The sequence below is a fragment of the Balaenoptera borealis genome (assembly GCF_965194805.1).
Source record: "Balaenoptera borealis genome assembly, chromosome: X".
In the NCBI taxonomy this organism is placed as follows: Eukaryota; Metazoa; Chordata; class Mammalia; order Artiodactyla; family Balaenopteridae; genus Balaenoptera; species Balaenoptera borealis.
This window is the reverse complement of record NC_138881.1, coordinates 87,163,083-87,181,307: the sequence shown is the minus strand read 5'-3', so window position 1 is coordinate 87,181,307 and position 18,225 is coordinate 87,163,083. Positions and strand designations below refer to the sequence as shown.

The window sequence follows — 18,225 nt, the reverse complement described above, 5'->3', positions numbered from 1 at the left end:
AGACTTGTGAGTCATTAACATACAGGTGATAACTGAAGCCATGGCAATGGATGAGATTCCTGGAAAGAGAAGAGACTTGAGAACAGGACCTCAAGATACAGAGTGTGTAACGTTCTTGTCTTTTTCAAGTACCTGCCTCTTTAAAATTAATTAGGGCCATATTGTAAATATTGTTTAACATACTTTTAAAACAAATTTCTCTTTGCAAACATAATGCACATTTATTGAAGATATTTCTCAAAAATATCTAGATAAGCACAAATTCCTGTCCAGACCCAAAATTGCAGCTTGAATGCTAGACAATCAAATTGAGTAGACACTGAGCACTAATTATGTGCAGGACAGATGGAGATTCAATAGTAAACAAAACAGGTACCATTCTTGGGTTCATAGAACTTATCATCTAGTGGGGAATACAGGCAAAGAAAATGGAAAATACAATGGAGTGTGATGAATGCTAAGAAAATTAATCATGAAAAGCCACTTCAGCTAAAGATGCAATGAGATGTGATTTAAGCATCTTTTGTGTCACCCAATTTTCTCTTAATTGGCACAAGCTCAGTTACTGGGACAGGAAGAAACTTTGTTGTGTGTTACTTTTCCCCCTGTGTCATGTAGTAAGAACGCTCAGGAAGGCTGGCAGAGAACATGGCGTTATTTGTCTTTCTGGGCCTGACTAGAGGCTCTGTCCAAACTAAGGCTCGCAGTATGCTGGGCTCTAACTCCTTCACAGAGAACATCTCCATGAATTGTAAATTAGTTTTATGCTTTACAGTCTGTTTAGTTAATTTTCCAGAAACTCTCTAGCTGTGATTCTACTTTCTCAAGTAAGCCACAAGACAACAATGAATTCCAGAAAAGAAAAAGACTGTTTCTTCCTCCCTTCCTTCCTTCCTTCTTTATTCCTTTCTTTCTTTCTTATTATGGTAAGAACACTTAACATGAGATCTACCCTCTTAACAAATTTGTGTATTTCTTAAAGATAAGAAGCATGCACAACTTTACAGCTGGATCCACCATGGAGCAGAAGATCCATAATAAGAAGGAAACAGAGATTGGGCCAAATAAGGAGTCACAAAGGTCATATTTGCAGGAAATAATCTGTCCCCAGAAAGCATTAGAGATGAGTGTGGCCTCGAGCAGCAGGAGAGAAGAGAGACTGCACTTTTAGCAGCCCCACAGCTACCTCTCTCTAATGACTTGAGCCATAAAAAAATTCTTGGTATCAGACAATCCTGGCCCTTGTCCTAGATGAACATTCTGCAAAAAACTGGTTCAATAAAACCTGATATCCCTCAAAGATGGGGAATCAAAATGGAACTGACACAAGAGGTAAACAGAGGTAATGCAAGGGAAAAAAGAAGAAAAGGGACCTGAAAAATGCATGGCAGATAAAGAAAACTCATCTGAAAAATAGTAGGTGAAAATTGTCACCAGATATTTCACCATGAATTAGAAAGTTTTAATGAAGCAATTAAGCAAGAGCTCAAGAAAAGGATGGTAAGACAAGAATGAGCTGAAATGTGAGCTGTCAGGCCTCAGGGAAAATGTAGAAGAAATTTAACAATCACAGAGATGAAGGCAAAAGTGACAGGAAACGAAGAAACCTTAGCAAAAGTCTAGCAATTAGTGTCAAATCTATGCAAATTTAAGACGAAGACCAAAACAAATGTGGTGATTATGGTTACAGAACAAATGTAATGGTGATAAACCCAGATGGAGTAGAAATGATATAATTAGCAACAATTGGGAGAGAAAGAAAGAAAAAGAAAGTGAGAGGTAATGTAAATATGTTGGTTTTCTTATCCTTAGTACCTGGGGGTCAAAAGATGACATCTAAAGCAGACAAATCTGGCAATAGGGGTCCAAGTATATTGAGTAGTAAAAAGACAAACACTAAGAAATATAATTTAATCAACTAAAATTGGGTAGATGAAAAAAGGAAAGAGAGGGGAAGAAAAAGAAATATGTATAATATGTAAATATGTATAACCATTGAATCATTATTTCTAATATCAAGAAAAATGGTGAAAAACCCTAAACATCCACACATAAGGGACTGACTAAATAATTATGGCATATTTATACAATAAAATACTATTCAACTATAAACTAAAAAGCAATTTTTTATGTAATGATATCAAAGGATTGACAAGATTATTATATGTCTGTGAATATATATATACAAACATATATTACATATATTGCCATATATTCCCTCCCTCTCTATATATATAGATGCACAAGAAATTGCTAATATTGCCTCTGGTGGGGGAAAACTGGGTAGTGGCGACACAGAGGTGAGAGAAAGATTTACAATGTATACCCTTTGTTATTTTTTGAATTTTGAACCATTAGGCTCCTACTTATTTTTTTTAATAAATTAAATTTAAATTTAAGATGGAATATAAAGAATTGGTTGACCTGTCTTTGCCCAGCCTTGTGGATATAATGCTATGTGAGATGCCTGATATACACTTTGTAGAGCTTCCTGACTCCACATACATCTCTCTCTGTTCTAGCTCCCTGAGGAGTGAGGCAAACATACAGGGCAGTGCCCTGGTTGCCCACCTGCCCAACTGTGTCCCTGCCCATTCTTAATCCTGATCTGGCGCAGTCTCATTAGCATGTAACAGGAATGATATTATAAAAAATATTTAACCAAACTATATCTAACTCCCCCTGTAAATAATGTTGTTGTATAGCCCATTGATCATTAAGATTAAATAATTAGGATTATAACCTCACACAAAGAGAAACAAACTACTGCTTATACCTGGATCAAGAAACTTAGGGTTCTCAAGGCTAATTTTTCTTTTTAAAGTATTTGTTTATTTATTTATGTATGGCTGTGTTGGGTCTTCGTTTCTGTGCGAGGGCTTTCTCCAGTTGCGGCAAGCGGGGGCCACTCTTCATCGCGGTGCACGGGCCTCTCACTATCGCGGCCTCTCCTGTTGCGGAGCACAGGCTCCAGACGCGCAAGCTCAGTAGTTGTGGCTCACGGGCCTAGTTGCTCCGCGGCATGTGGGATCTTCCCAGACCAGGGCTCGAACCCGTGTCCCCTGCACCGGCAGGCAGATTCTCAACCACTGCACCACCAGGGAAGCCCTCAAAGCTAATTTTTAAAACTCGTAACCATCGATTTAGAGTTTTCCTAAATCCCCCAAACTCTCATTACATATAAAAATCAGGCTTGGAGGACTCTGACCACAGATCTCTACCACAAGCTATAGGTAGTGAGAACTTGGAACCTAAAGGAAGTGTCCATCAGAGAGGAACTTTGTGGAGTGAGAGAGGGGAGAAGAAGGGAAAACAGCCAACCACATGTCTCCTGGCTCAAATCAATTCCTAGATTGAAACCGTACAGGGGGGTGGGTGTTGGTAATGACCAGATGAGTTATTGGAAGATCTCAGAGCACTGGGATTACTTTCTCATTTCCCCAGGCACAAGTTTGGAAAAGTGTGGGGTCTGACATGGGGCAGCACAAGTGGCAGAGTAGAAAAGGCTGAGAGAGACAGCTGGTGGGAACATCCCCCATCACTCCCCTTACCTCCACAGGCCCTCCCTAGTTGAGAAAGTCACCAAATCCACCTACTACTTAATTTAAAGGCCTGGATAATGAAAAATACAGAATTCTGGATATATAGTTATGCATTGACAATTGCTCTTTGTGAGATGCAAATATTTATTCTGAGGGGGGTTGTGTGACATGGTTATTTGGAGTGCTTATTTGTGGAAATAACTTGAGCCATCAAACTACCTTTCCTTCCTTCAAAATCATCCCATATCCAGATATCCAAGAACAAAGAACAATAGAATACTGGTGGCTAGACTTAATGGAGACCTTGCCAGGGTTAAAGAAACATGATTGGATAAACCAGAAGAACCTGTTTGAACTACTCCTCCACTGCCAGGGGAGAGGGAGAAAGAAAATATAAAAGTAAAATGAAAGAAATGAAAGGTCTACAGGGAGAGTTCTAAGAAAAGAGCATTTGTGGAAAAATAGGGCTTAATGCCTTGTCTTTTCCCCTTCCCTCCTCTTTATGAGTAATGATGCTGAGGCACTTGACCATCCCTTTTCACTGTTGTTCCAAAGCAGCAGAAACCACAGATATGTCCAGTGTGCTGGCAGATGGGATAAGGACAGCAGAGTTGAAGTAGCATAGCATTGTAGGAGAGGTAAAGACCATGACCCTTCACAAAGCAACAAAAATAGACCCGAAAAGAAATGTGAAAGATCATTACGAAGAAAACTTCACTAAGTGACAAAAAGGATCAAAATAAATGTGCCTAGATGGGAAAATTGTAAAGTTGTCAATTAATCCATCAACTTAGCACATTTCAATCAAAACATTAAAAACAGATTCTGCAAAAAATGACATTAGTGTAATTTATTACACATTCAGAGAAAATTAAGGTACGAGGTCTACCTCAAACCAAATGTACACACACACACGCAAAAAACACACACCACTAACAGGTTAACAAAGGAACTTACTTTGAAAAGGAAACTATCTGTATTAGAAAGAAATATAGCCAAATGTTTTCTAATAACCTTGGGCCTTCAAAGACTATCCAAAGTAAAATAAAAAAATAGAAGTTTAACAGGAAAATATTGAAAGACACAGAAAATGTAAATTCCTGATTGACCAAATATATCACACAAAAGAAAAATAAAGGGAAGGGTTGAGAGAAACCATGGTGAGTTCAACATGTAACAATAGCCATATTTCCAGTGTGGGTAATGACTACCACGTAAATTTTTGAGCAACTCTATATATAGAAAAAAAAAAACTTGCTTTCTCTCACAAAAATGAGGCAATTTTGGTGAGGGAAGAAAACAGTCCCATTTCCCTTGGTGCTAAAGCAGGCAGGGCGGGGGGGTTCCTAAGTTTCCTGTGGGCCAGAGCACGTCCTGAGAAGGTACCTGGGGCAGACGCCTGCTCACGGGCACCAACACACCCTCCCTGCCAACACACGCACCCCACCTGCCACAGGCCACCCAGTGAGCAGAGGGTCCCCGAGTCAGTGAGGGGTTCCTGGGAGAAAGGGGTGTGCCCCAAGAGGAACTCCACAGCAGGAAGCCACAGAGGGGATGCTCAGCTGGGTGCATGAAGGTCCCAGAATGCCCCAATTATACCGTGAGAATGGAGTGATAAGTGGCGCTGGGTTAGCAGGTTATCCATTTGGAAAAGGAGTCAGGAAATTCCAAGTATATCCCTGAGACAACCCTTTAAGTGGAAAGGTATGAAAGAATTAGGAAACCATATAGGAGACTCCTTTTGTAATTGGGAAGTGGGGAAGGCCGTCCTAAGCCACACGCAAAAGCAAGAGGCAATAAGGGAAAATGAGCTTTCAGGGGAAGAGGAGGTCGTGAGTAAAGTGAAGGGGGAAGTGACAGAGTGTAAGGTGATCCATGCAGCATGAGGACAGACAAGGGACTGGCTGATGCCCCACGGGACTGTGCTGCAGTGCCCATCGCATCTTAGACCAACCGGTGGCCTCTAGGAGGAGGTGGGGGCCAGTGCTCCACACAGCTGTCAAACTCTTAGCCAAAAGGTGCTGTGGTGGCCCAGCGTAGGGACTGACTTGGTGAGGGCTGTGCCTGTCCCTGGTGACATTTCAAAGTGAGGGGATTGTGGTTGAAACTGCTCTGAGAGTGGCACTAAGGGCCCCCGTGGGGATGCAGTGTGTGAGACTGGGTGTACCAGCTGGGAAGCTGGATGTCTGCAACCTTGCCTGCACTTATGGCAGGGAGGGGTGCAGTGGGGGGTCAAATAACAAAATTCCCAGGAGAGGTAGCAGGCTGGGAGGGCCCTGGGAGTTAGTGCAGAAATCAGTACCTACAGGCACAAAGTGTAGACAAGATAATGAGATGAAGAAGAAGGGAATCCAGGGCCCTTTCTGGAGCTGGAGGGCAGTCTGTGGAGGCAGTTCCAGATTTACCGAAGAGACAGCTTCGGCTAGGGCGGCCCCATCAAGGCAGGCACCTCCCCACAGAGTGTGACAAGCCCAAGCTTTGATGACCTTGTCTAATGTTTGCCATGGGGAAACCTGGCAAGAAACTCATCTGGTTGCAGAAGACAGGTGGGTTACTTTGTGCTTGGTGGTCCCCTGCTGTTTCATTTTTGAATTAAGCATGGGAGGCGGCACCTTAGTCTTTCCAGTGCTGAAAGCCTCTGAATGTCTTAATCAGGCCCTGACTGGCAGGCGTGCGCCCCGCCCCCCGCGCCCCCCCCTCCACGCCCCCCGCTGAAGTGCCCCTCCGCACCCCTGTAGTAGGCAGAACTGGGAACTGGGCTCGTGCCCTGGCACAGCAACCAACAAAGGAACGAAGGGCAGACCAGAGCCCTGCGCTTCCACACGCAGGGAGTGTTTTCGGGAGGGCAGTGCCAGCAAATGGAGAGGGGGCTCTTGACTTGGGCCAAGACCACACCGTGGAGACCCGTCAATGCTGGCAGGCTGCCCTGTGACAGAACTGCTCAGGAGACGGGCAGAAGGTCTCCGAGGCCCTCCCTGCGATAGGAGTCAGCTGTGGCTTGAAAGCGCCAAATGCCTGCCTGGGAGATGGTGGACCTACTGCCTGTGGCAGGACTCAAAACGGGGACTCGGCAGAGTGCAGAGCGGGAGGGAAGCACGTGTTAATCTGGGACCCCGAGCCAGGAGGAAGGAGAAGTGCTCTGCCTTTGGGCTGAGATCACAGAGGCTGAGCAATAAGGTGTCGCTGAAGACACCATCGGCCAGCAGGCTCCACTGGGACGAGCGGATGCGGGGCTGCCCGCAGGGCAATCCTGCGTGGGAAACAGACTGCCCAGCCCACCTGAGGCTGGCTTGGGAGAAAGGGGGGACCACGTTAGCAGCTCTTTGAAAACAAGACAGGGCCCCAGAGCCAGCAAACAAAGCCCCGGCGGGGTGAGCATTGCTGGGGGTGTGATGTCGCAGCAACCACAGTCACATGCTGGCCAGTCAAGGCCCCAGGGCCTGGGGAGGGGCAGAGTCCCTGGCAGGCACCCATGGCTACTAGTCAGCCCAAACTGTGGGGTGGATGAGTACCAGCAGGAGAGTGGCAACCCACCTGCCCCCCGAACTCCAGGGGAAGGGAGGAAAACATTGGAAAAAAACTAAAAATTTGAAATAAAACTATGCTCTGTATGGAGGAGGGCAGTCAGAAGGCAGAGCACTTGTACACAGCTGATGCCCAGGGAGCAGTGGCCCAGAGTCTCATCCCAGGGAGACCAGGAGAGGGCACCGGGCTCAGAAGCAGCACTGCCCAAAGGAAGCTTCTTGTCCCCTCTGTTAGCCAGGGCTTTGAGGAAGAGAACCATTTCACGACACATCAAAAACACGCAGGGAGGGCTTCCCTGGTGGCGCAGTGGTTAAGAATCTGCCTGCCAATGCAGGGGACACGGGTTCGAGCCCTGGTCTGGGAAGATCCCACATGCCGCGGAGCAACGAAGCCCGTGAGCCACGGCTACTGAGCCTGCGCGTCTGGAGCCTGTGCTCCGCAATGGGAGAGGCCGCGACAGCAGCGAGAGGCCCGCGCACCGCGATGAAGAGTGGCTCCCGCTCGCCGCAACTGGAGAAAGCCCTCGCATAGAAACGAAGACCCAACACAGCCAAAAATAAATAAATAAATTAATTAATTAATTAAAAAAAAAAAACCACGCAGGGAACCTGGCTTTGGTGATGCAGGGGCTGAGGCTTGCTGGGAGGGGTCTGGAAATGTTGGGACGGGGTGGTGGAATGAGTTGCCCAGATTCATGGAGTGGTTCAGTGCGCAGGGCTGCGTTCTTCCTTTCCTCCAAGGGGTGCCAGGGGCTTGGATGGAGGGCATGAATATGTCTCCTGATGGATGGACCAGCCATGGCCATGCCACGCCCCTCAGCATCTGCCCTCCCACCCCTTCGGGGATTCACGGAGGCCTCCACTGTCCCCTTCCTGGATCCCACAGAAGTACCAGGGATAGGGCAGAAAGGAGGTTCCCCAGAGGAAGCAACGGCCAAGCCTTTTCACTCAGCCAGGAATTTGAGCTTGGCATCCCAAGGAAGGGAGGGGGCCTGGAAGTAGGTTTCACAGCTGCTTCTCAGGAGAGAGAACACAAAGCAGGCACTCAGCAAGTAGCAACTGTTACTGCTATAACTGTGCACTAAATTGTGCAGGGCTGGGTTGCCCTGTGGCCCCCAAGGATGTGTAGGCAAAACCTCAAGGATACTGACCTTCCTCTCTAGGCCAGCAGGCGAGGAAAGACACCTTCATCGAGGGAAGGATTCCTCTGCATCAGGCACTGTGCTGCCTGCTTCACAGGTGCTGTCTCCTTTAGTCCTCCCAACAGTCCTTCTTAATTCCACCCTCCACCCCATTCCCCTGCCCCGTCCCCGCCCCCAGCCCCTTCTGGGAGCTTATCCTGAACCCTGCAGCCCATCTCTTCCCCTGCCTCCTGTGGGCACCGCTAGGGGGACATTTTTCAGGAGCAAATGCCCCAGTTAGTTAGCACTGATCGTGTATTTTGGGCTTCCTCTTCACGCAGACTATAAACTCAAAGACAAGTACCATGTCTCGTTTTTGCCAGTTAAAGCACACAGCTTTATTGGTGATACATAAAAATGCAGACTTGGTGGACGAGGCTGAGTCAGTACAGCTCACAGAAGGGGAGTGTACATGTTTTGCTGAATAGGTTTACCATCCATAGGCTCGTGAAGAAAAGAGAGTAAATGAAAAAGAATTCAACCTACGCAGCAACCAATGCATTTTCGGCACAAGCTCCCACATGGGTCTGGCCTCCACAAGGTGGTCCAGCTTAGACAGGGAGACCACCACAGGCAAGGCATCCCTTGTCAGGCTAGAAAATGTTGTTCTTTCACCACACAGCTGAAATGATCCCTTTACCACAGGAAGAAGGCTGCAAGGGAGCAATTTACAATGCGCACTGCCTGCAGACTGCAAAACCAAGAGGTTACTCAGAGCTCTGTGGGAACCCCTGCCTGGCCAGCAAGAGAGTGGTCCTGGATTTAGCAAGTGTAACTTTCACCCAGAGATAGGGCTATTGGCTAAGGCTGGATCTTCAATAGCACCCGCTGCAGAGTCCTTGATTGAGAACACAAGTGCGTGTTCACTGATCGGGTTTTGGTTCGGGGTGGATCAGTCCCATCCTGTTGGAGGGGGCCATTTAAGAGGCCGGGATTTCTGGGAGAAGCTGTCTGTTTGCGTTCCTGATAAAGAGGGACAGGAAGGAGAGCAGCATTTGGGCTCCCAGCAACTCCCCCGCCAAGACTGGCTTTTCAGACAAACCCATCAAGGGTTTCACAACGTGCCCCTCAGCACATTCACTTCCCTCTGGTATCAAAGGAAACTTCAAGCCTGAAACGGACTTGGCAAGCATGTTATTAATAACTGTCATGATTATTAACAAATTTAATCCGGCCTGCTGCAGAAATGAGTTGCAGCAAAGTGACACAGTCTCCCGACACACTTCGTTGATGTACATCTTAATCTGGCCCTGATTTGCAACACTGGCATTCAAGTCATCCGGGGCACAGAAAGCCTCAACAGCAGGGTCGGGAATAGGGATCGTGTTTCCAGCAATGGAGAGGCTGGCCAAATGACTATTGATATCGTGGCTAAATGAAAAACCAGTGTCCCTGGGCTGAGCTAACAACACTTTTCCCTGAATGAAAGGGCACTTGGAGAGGCCAAGAACACAACTGAAATTTTCAATATCTTAAGCATCACTAAAAAAAAGTCCTCATTTTCATTAGTGACAGAGTGATTTTTCTTCATTCAGACTATTTCCTCTTTGAGAGGCCCTAGGTTCTTACTGCCCATGTCTCATGTCAGCCTCATCCCCAGGACTTGGCTTTTCCTGGTTCTTTGAGTAAAGACCAGACCCCTTACCCATCCTTATCCATATGAAGTTCCCTACAATTCTGGTTGTTTCTCACTGTGTTTATATCCTCTTCTGATTAGTGGATGAACACTGTAGCAACTTCTAGCCCTGACCTCCAGAACTGCTTTCACTAAATCAGCATTTCAAGCACACTCTATATCTGTGACAAGTCACAGGAGGTTCTCACTCTTTTAAAAGCCATCTAATTTGTAGTGTTCTAGGTAGGAGACTGTTGGACGTTCTTTTCCTGGACACAAATTGCACTAACTGCCATCTGACAGGAAACTAGGGGAAATGCAAATACATAGAGCTTTCATATGAGTTTCCATAGATATACACGTCAATACTCAGGATACAAGGGTATCAGTATCTCTCTTTCCTGAGTTAGGGTCTTAATTTTCAAACGTTTCTCCTCTGCCATTTATCTCCCTTAAACTCGTTCCCACTGTTTCCTCAGAGGTACAGCATTTAACTTTTCCAGCACCCAAGTAGGAGGAGAGGAGAACAAAGGTTGGGAGAGGTAGCTGAGTTGCCTCTAGACCCTGCATTCTGACTCCAACCTCCCTCCCCATCCCTATCTCCAAGAGATAACAATGTGTGGAGCAATTTCCTTCTTCCTTTGCCTAGATTTATGTCTACTTGTAGACACAGAAGAAAGAATGGAGACTGGTAGATGTCCAGGCACATAAGTGTCCTCTCTCCAGAGTGAGAAATCTGGCTTTCAAATGTCTCCCATTTAGGTCCTAGGCACAGCCCCTACCCTGCCCTCCAGACCCTTTCATCACCCCATCCTTCCCCCACAAATGCCCACCTTTTCCATTCCTCTGCGCCCCAGTCACTCTCTTGACCTCGCTTTCTCCCATCAAATGGCCACTTTTCTGTTCTACCCGTCATTTCTGCTGTATAGACACTGCTTCCCCAGAGCCAAAAAGGATTGGGGTTAAGTAATGCTTTTCTGAAGGCAGGATAGTGAAAGAACAGGTTCTGGTTTTGGGCTTGCCTCTACCGCCACCTTGTGACCGGTCCAGGCCCCACGTTTCCTTGAAAGAACTGCTCACTTCAGTTTCTACTAAACATCCTGTATGTAATGGGTTTCCTCTTCCTTTCCTTTGGGTTGTGCTGCCCCCTACAGGCAGACAAGCTAACCAACAGATAAAGGTCTGTGAACATTTAGTGCAGGGTGTTAGGCCACAGTTCCTACCTTTTACTGATTCAAGACTGTCAAACGGTCCCCACCTCTCACTCCCAGATCCCAACATCAGCTCTCCCCCTGACCTCATGCACCATTTAGAGAACTAAAATGAGCTGGTGGATAGCCTGAGGCTGTGGGGAAAGCTGACTCTGCCCCTTCAGGTCTCTGCTACCTAACTCCACCGCGACCCCAAGACTCCCCAGGCAATGCTCACTCTCACACCAACCTGCACACAATCAGAGCAGTTTCTTCCTTCTTCACTTGACTACAAACACATCTCCCTGATATCAACAGGAAGCTGATGGCTGGGCCAAAAACACCACCTCTCCACAATTCTTGGTCACCTGAGATACGTCACCAATGAGCCATGGTCCCCAAGCTTCTCTCCTACCAGTAGTGATGCAAGAGTATGCCCGCCTCTCTCCTTTCCCCCCCAGCACACCAGACCTGTCACTCATTTTTTCTTTGCCAATCCTAGAGACCAAAAGATAAGGCATTTCCATTTTGCTGAAATTTGCCTTTCTCTAATTTCCAAGGAAGGAACCTATCTTCTCCTGGAGCAACTATTTCAGTTTATACTTCTTTGTCTTCTCTTAGAATATAGGGCAACAGCCCATCTCGTCACTTCCCCTCCACTCAGCCGCTAATATCCATCATCTTTCTTGGACCCATGAGAAAGCACATTGCATGAAATAAGACATAGAGCAAGAGATAATTTAGATATTTGTTGCCTCTGCTCATTTTCTTGGAAATACTGGCTTTTTATAAAGATTTGTACATGCTTTTATATGCATAAGGAGTTTTCAGGAGTGATGTTTTCCAAAATGTCACCACTGGTTATTTCTGAGACATATATTTAAGGCATAATACATTCTAGGTATAGTGCCAACTGCTAAGGTCAATGGGACATGGAGATGAACAGATTTGTCTCTTGGTAAAGACCACCTGGTTTCTCAGACAGGCCCCCACAAGGCAGCATTTACCTTGCTGAGTTCACACACTCCAGGATCTAGATCTTAATTTTGTCTTCAGACTAAAAGTATGCACAACTGATGACCTTATGCACAACACAAATGCATACATATGTTCACCAAAAGACAAGAATAAGAACATGCATAGTAGCACTGTTCATATTATCCCCAACCGGAAACAACTCAAATATCCATTAACAGTAGAATGGATAAATAAAATACAGTATATTCATAAATGTGGTGTATATTCATAAATGGCCATGAATATTATATATGCAACAGTATGGATTAATCTCACAATGTTAGCTAAAATAAAAAAGATACAAAAGAATACATACTGTGTGACTTCCTTTACAGAAAGTTAAAAAAAAACACGCAAAACTAATCCATGGTTTTAGAAGTCAGAATAGTGGTTACCCTTGGGATGCACTATTGACTAGATGGGCACATGGGGGAAGCTTCCAATGTGCTGTTCATGTTTTGTTCCTTACTCACTTTGTGAAAATGTATTGAGCTGAACACTTAGGATTTGTTCACTATTCTGTGTATATGGTATACTTCTACAAAAATTTACCAAAAGTCCTCAATAATGAGTTAGGGAAATGGGAGATGAGTAAGTGAAACCAATCCTCCTGCTGATCTGGAGAAGCTGGACAAAACATAGATTTTCATTTCCCTGAAGGCACTAGAGGGCTAACAAGATGGCGAAGAATACCTGGTTCAGAATAGGAGTGGGAGAAGTTGAGCTTAATGTTACGGCCACTTTTCCCAATGGCGCATATGCAATTATTGAGGGAACTACTGAGAAGCTATGTAGAATTTTGGGTAGCCTTGGGGGGCTAGGGAGACAGATACTGGAATCCAAATCTTGCCAAGAGGTATACCTGGTAAACCCTAAAATCTTTGGATTGTGATGCTGAAAGAGCTGCACCTCAAAGTCAGAGTGAAGGAGACGTAGACAGGCTTTTTTTTTTTTTAACATCTTTATTGGAGTATAATTGCTTTACAATGGTGTGTTAGTTTCTGCTTTATAACAAAGTGAATCAGTTATACATATACATATATCCCCATATCCCCCCCCTCTTGTGTCTCCCTCCCAGCCTCCCTATCCCACCCCTCTAGGTGGTCACAAAGCACCGAGCTGATCTCCCTGTGCTATGCAGCTGCTTCCCACTAGCTATCTATTTTAAGTTTGGTAGTGTATATATGTCCATGCCACTCTCTCACTTTGTCCCAGCTTACCCTTCCCCCTCCCCGTGTCCTCAAGTCCATTCTCTAGTAGGTCTGCATCTTTATTCCCGTCTTGCCTCTAGGTTCTTCATGACCATAGGGTCTGTCATACAGAGTGAAGTAAGTCAGAAAGAGAAAAACAAATACCGTATGCTAACACATATATATGGAATCTAAAAAAAAAAAAGGTCATGTAGACAGGCTTTTACAAGGACTTCAGTTTAACTTTAAGTAATCTCAACCATTGGAAATTGGATTAAGGTAATTCCAGAGTGCTAATGCCTCTAGGTGCCTTGCAGAGACAAATACAAATTCTCTTCAGAGAGAAACAATATTGGCCTCAAATTATTTCTGAAGTTTCGTAAAATACTATATCTAGCACACAATAGAAAACAACCAAGTACACAAGAAGACAAGACAAAATTAACAAAAGTCATCAGAAATGACACACAATAGAAAAAGACACATCAGGGCTTCAGATATTAGAGTTATCAGACATAGATTTAAAATAAATATGCCTACTATGCTTAAGGAGATAAAAGACAATATAGAGAATTTCTGCAGATAAATGGAAACTATTAAAAAGTATAAAGCAGAAATTCTAGACCTGAAAAATAGAATAATCTCAATTAAGAACTGAATGGAAGGATTTAACAGCAGAGTACATATAGATGAAGAGAAAATTATTGAACAGGAAGGTAGTTTGGAAGAAACTATCCAGAAAAAATGCCAGAGTCACAAAAGGATGAAAAAATTGAGTGGCTAAGAGACAGAGAATACAGAAAGATTTCAAGTAACGTATGTATACTTGAAATCCAGGAAGAGAAGAGAATGAAGAGAGGAGAGAATGAATGAGGCAGAAGTAATATCTGAGGAAATAACGGTTGACAATTTTCTGAAACTTTCCAAAATGTCAAGCTACATATTCAAGAAGCCATTCAAATCTCAAGTAGCATAAAATTCAGGATTAGAAGATGTGGTATATATCATGATTTCATATATACTTATTTTGTATATTACCACTGAACTCTCTTATAGTTCTTATAGTTTTATATCTTTTTCGGTAACTAATTATGTGATATGCAATATGTGGCATAAATGTTGCAAGTACTTTCTCCAGGGTCAGTGTCAGAAATCATTAATTGGTCATCTGATCGAGGCTAGGTGCAATAAATCCTTCTCAAGCTGCACTCTGTTGGGAGACAATTCTCTATGGCTTTGTCATGTGCCTGCACATATTCTGAGTAAGGCACTCACTGCCCATTGTTCTGAACTATCTTTTCAAGGTTGTATAGCAAACAGCCTTGGAAGATAGAGATAGTGTCTCCCTCATGAGCAAAGGTAAGATTTGCTAGTAAGGATAAAAGACTCAGATTCTTTAAGCTCAGAGTTCTTCTGTGACACATCTCATTGCATGTGTTGGTGTCATTTGGCTCTCTTAATATCACCAGCTGGGAATTGGGATCCAGGAACTGGTGTAAAAATGCTGATACTTTGGCTACTGTTATTGATGTGAGTAATAAATTGTCTTTCATCTCTGAAAAAAAAAAAGAAGATGTGGTATATAAAGCAAAAAATGGACAGAACTATAAGAAATAATAGAGGTGCCCAATCATAGTGGGAGATTTTAAAATATCTTTTTTTGTAGCTGACAGAATAAGCAGATAAAAATAGCAGAAATATAGAAGATTTGAACATGATTAGCAAATATGACTCAATTAGTTCAATCCCTAATTGGTATAAAACTACACTCAACAATCACAAAAGTTTCATTCAAAAAAACATATGGAACATATACAAGGCATACCTCATTTTATTGTGCTTCCCTTTATTGCACTTCGCAGATACTACATTTTTTACAAATTGAAGGTTTGTAGCAACCCTGCGTCAAGTCTATCGGTACAATTTTTCCAACAGCATTTGCTCACTACATGTCTCTGTGTCACATTTTGGTAATTCTCACAATATTTCAAAGTTTTTCATTATCATTATATTTGTTATGGTGATCTGTGATCAGTGATCTTTGATGTTATTATTGCAAAAAGAGTACAACTCGCTGAAAGCTCAGATGACGGTTAGCATTTTTTAGCAATAAAGTATTTTAAATTAAGGTATGTACATTATTTTTTAGACATAATTCTATTGCACACTTAATAGACTACGGTATACTGTAAGCATAACTTTTATAGGCACTGGGAAACTAAGATATTCATGTGATTCACTTTATTGTGATATTCACTTTGTTGTGGTGATCTGGAACTGAACCCACAATATATCTGAGGTATGTCTGTATCAAGATTGATCATATACTGGGACATAAAGCAAGTTTTAACAAATTTCAAAAGATTAAAATCATACAGTGTGTGTTCCCTAACCATGGTGCAATAAACTAAAAATCAATCATAAAAATATAACCAATAATCTGCATATTTTTTGGAATGAGGAAATACATTTTTAAATAACCCATGGGTCAAAGAAGAAATCATAATTAAAATTTGAAAACATTTTGCATGGAATGGTAATAAAAATATTACATTCAAAGTTATAGAGGATAGTTTGCTTCTGGCTATGACAGCCTACTAATAGAAGACCAATCCTCTCACTTAGAAGGACAAGAAAAGCTGAAAAATAAATTGTTATTACATTTAAACAAGTTAAATTGTTTAAAGACATTGGAGAGGGACTTCCCTGGTGGTGCAGTGGTTAAGAATCCGCCTGCAAATGCAGGGGACATGGGTTTGATCCCTAGTCCGGGAAGATCCCACATGCCGCGGGGCAGCTAAGCCTGTGCACCACAACTACTGAGCCCGCACTCTAGAGCCTGTGAGCCACAACTACTGAAGCCCACCCGCTCCAGGGCCCGCGTGCCACGACTACTGAGACAACGTGCTGGAAGTACTGAAGCCCACGCGCCTAGAGCCCGCACACCACAACGAAGAATAGCCCCTGCTCACCACAACTAGAGAAAGCCTGTGCACAGTAATGAAGACCTAACGCAACCAAAAAAAAAAGACATTGGAGAGCTATGAAAGCAGCCAGGATTTGAAGTACCAAAATCGTGGAGAGAAGGGAAATTTAAAGAGGTGAAACACATTTGACACCAATTTTCCTCCTGAAGCATTTGTCAATTCATTATCAACATGGGTGGAGAGACTGAAAAATAAGCTGCTAAGAGTCAAAAAAAACCTTAGTAGAACTTTCAGCAGTTACACAGAGTTAAGGATTCAAAATCTACAACTTAGAGTTACCTACACATCCAGGATTTGATGGGCTAAGATCCTGGAGAAAGGAAATTACAAAGGAATGAAACTGATTTTCTCTTTGAGGCATTCACCAATTCTTAATGGGTGTAGAGCTAGAAGCAAAGAAACCAAGTAGAAAAAGGCAATTAAGAGGCTAGGAAGATAAACTGAGCTTTTGGCAGCTTCATAGTGCAGGGAAGATAAAAATTGGAGTTTGTAGATTTCCAAGGGTGGGGGACCTAATAAATTCCCTAGGCTGTCAGTTAGAACCCCTGAAGGATTACACCCTAGGAATAAGGGTGAACTAGAAATAGAATAGGTCTGACAAAGATTGAAATCCTACCTCAAATTAGTTCAATTCTGGATTAGCTTAAGGTAATTTACTCTTATACTGCCTTGCCAAAGCCAAAGCAAATCTTCTACAAATCAAGACAAAGTCATCTACATTGTCTAGAATTTTTCATTCATAATGTTTAGCACTCAAACAAAAGCATACCAAGAGATATGACAAACAGAAATTTTTTAAAGGAGAAAAAGAAATAAACAATAGAAATGGACCTATAGAAGATTAAGCTATTAGAGGTATCAGGCATAGACTTTAAAAGAATTGTGACTAATATGTTCAAGAAAACAGAAAACAAGATAGATGTTTTCACCCAATAACTGAAATGTGGGGGGAAAAGAATCAAATGGAAATTCTCAAAGTAAAAATGTAATAGTGACCTTCAGCTTCAGCTCCAACATATGAAGAGTTGAAAGTCCTCATTGCCCTCCTTACAATAATAAAAATGTTGAACAAATAGAAAATCAACAACTTCTCTAAGATTGATCAGAGAATTGAGGTCACAGGGCAAAACAACACCCCCAAACTCTGGAGATATAGGAAGAATCACAGCTAAGATGAGACTACTTGAAGCAGTAACTGGTCAGAATACCCTCAATGGTCATTTTGAATTGCTAGAGGCTGGATATGGATTAGCTTAAGAGTTAAAAATCTATGGGCGGGGCACTTTTGGGGGGATCATCACATTTTCACTATTTTCTTCCCTGATGGAACCCAACAGGTTCTCACAATGAAGATCAGAGAAAATTTCCCTCATGTTTCTGTCAGGGGGAGGGGAAAATAACCATTTTGAATTATGCCCAGGGGAAAAATGACCATTTTGAAATACATCCAAAATGTTCTCCATAACAAAGCCTATCCTGAAAGGGAAACTACTTTACCAGGGCCTTATCTGACCTGGGGGAAGGGCAACTGGCTGGCTCCAGCTCCATCTAGACTTCCTGTCTCATGTAAAGGGAGAAAAAAAACACCATTAATCAACTGGATCTAATTAACATTGGTAGAATATTTAATCCAACAACAGCAAAAAACACACATACTTCTTAGGCTCACATAAAATATTAACCAAGACAGACCACATTTTAGGCCATAAAACACACTTAACAAGTTTAAAAGAGTAGAAAGCATACAAAGTATTCTCTCAGACCACATGGAATTAAACTAGAAATCAATAACAGAAAGATAGCTGCAAAATCTCTAAATATTTGAAGATTAAACAACACACTCCTAAAACATGGGTCAAAGAAGAAGTCACAAAAGAAATTTTTAAATACTTTGAAATAAATGAAAATCAAAATATTGATACAACTTATCAAAAATTATGGTATCCAGTGAAAACAGTGCTAAATTTATGGAATTTAAT

The 18,225-nt window shown here is 43.0% G+C and overlaps 1 long non-coding RNA gene and 1 pseudogene across 2 annotated transcripts in view; one reads left to right on the top strand and one right to left on the bottom strand.

Annotated features, from left to right (window-relative positions):
• LOC309620825 overlaps positions 1–18,225 on the top strand; it is a 266,826-nt gene that overhangs the window by 168,935 nt on the left and 79,666 nt on the right. The gene's annotated exons all lie outside the window — the stretch shown is intronic.
• LOC309620954 (protein ARMCX6 pseudogene) lies at positions 8,556–9,896 on the bottom strand (annotated as a pseudogene). The gene is made up of 2 exons: positions 9,893–9,896; positions 8,556–9,718 (listed from the first exon to the last, which is right to left on the bottom strand). The product of its transcript is annotated as a protein ARMCX6 pseudogene (transcript).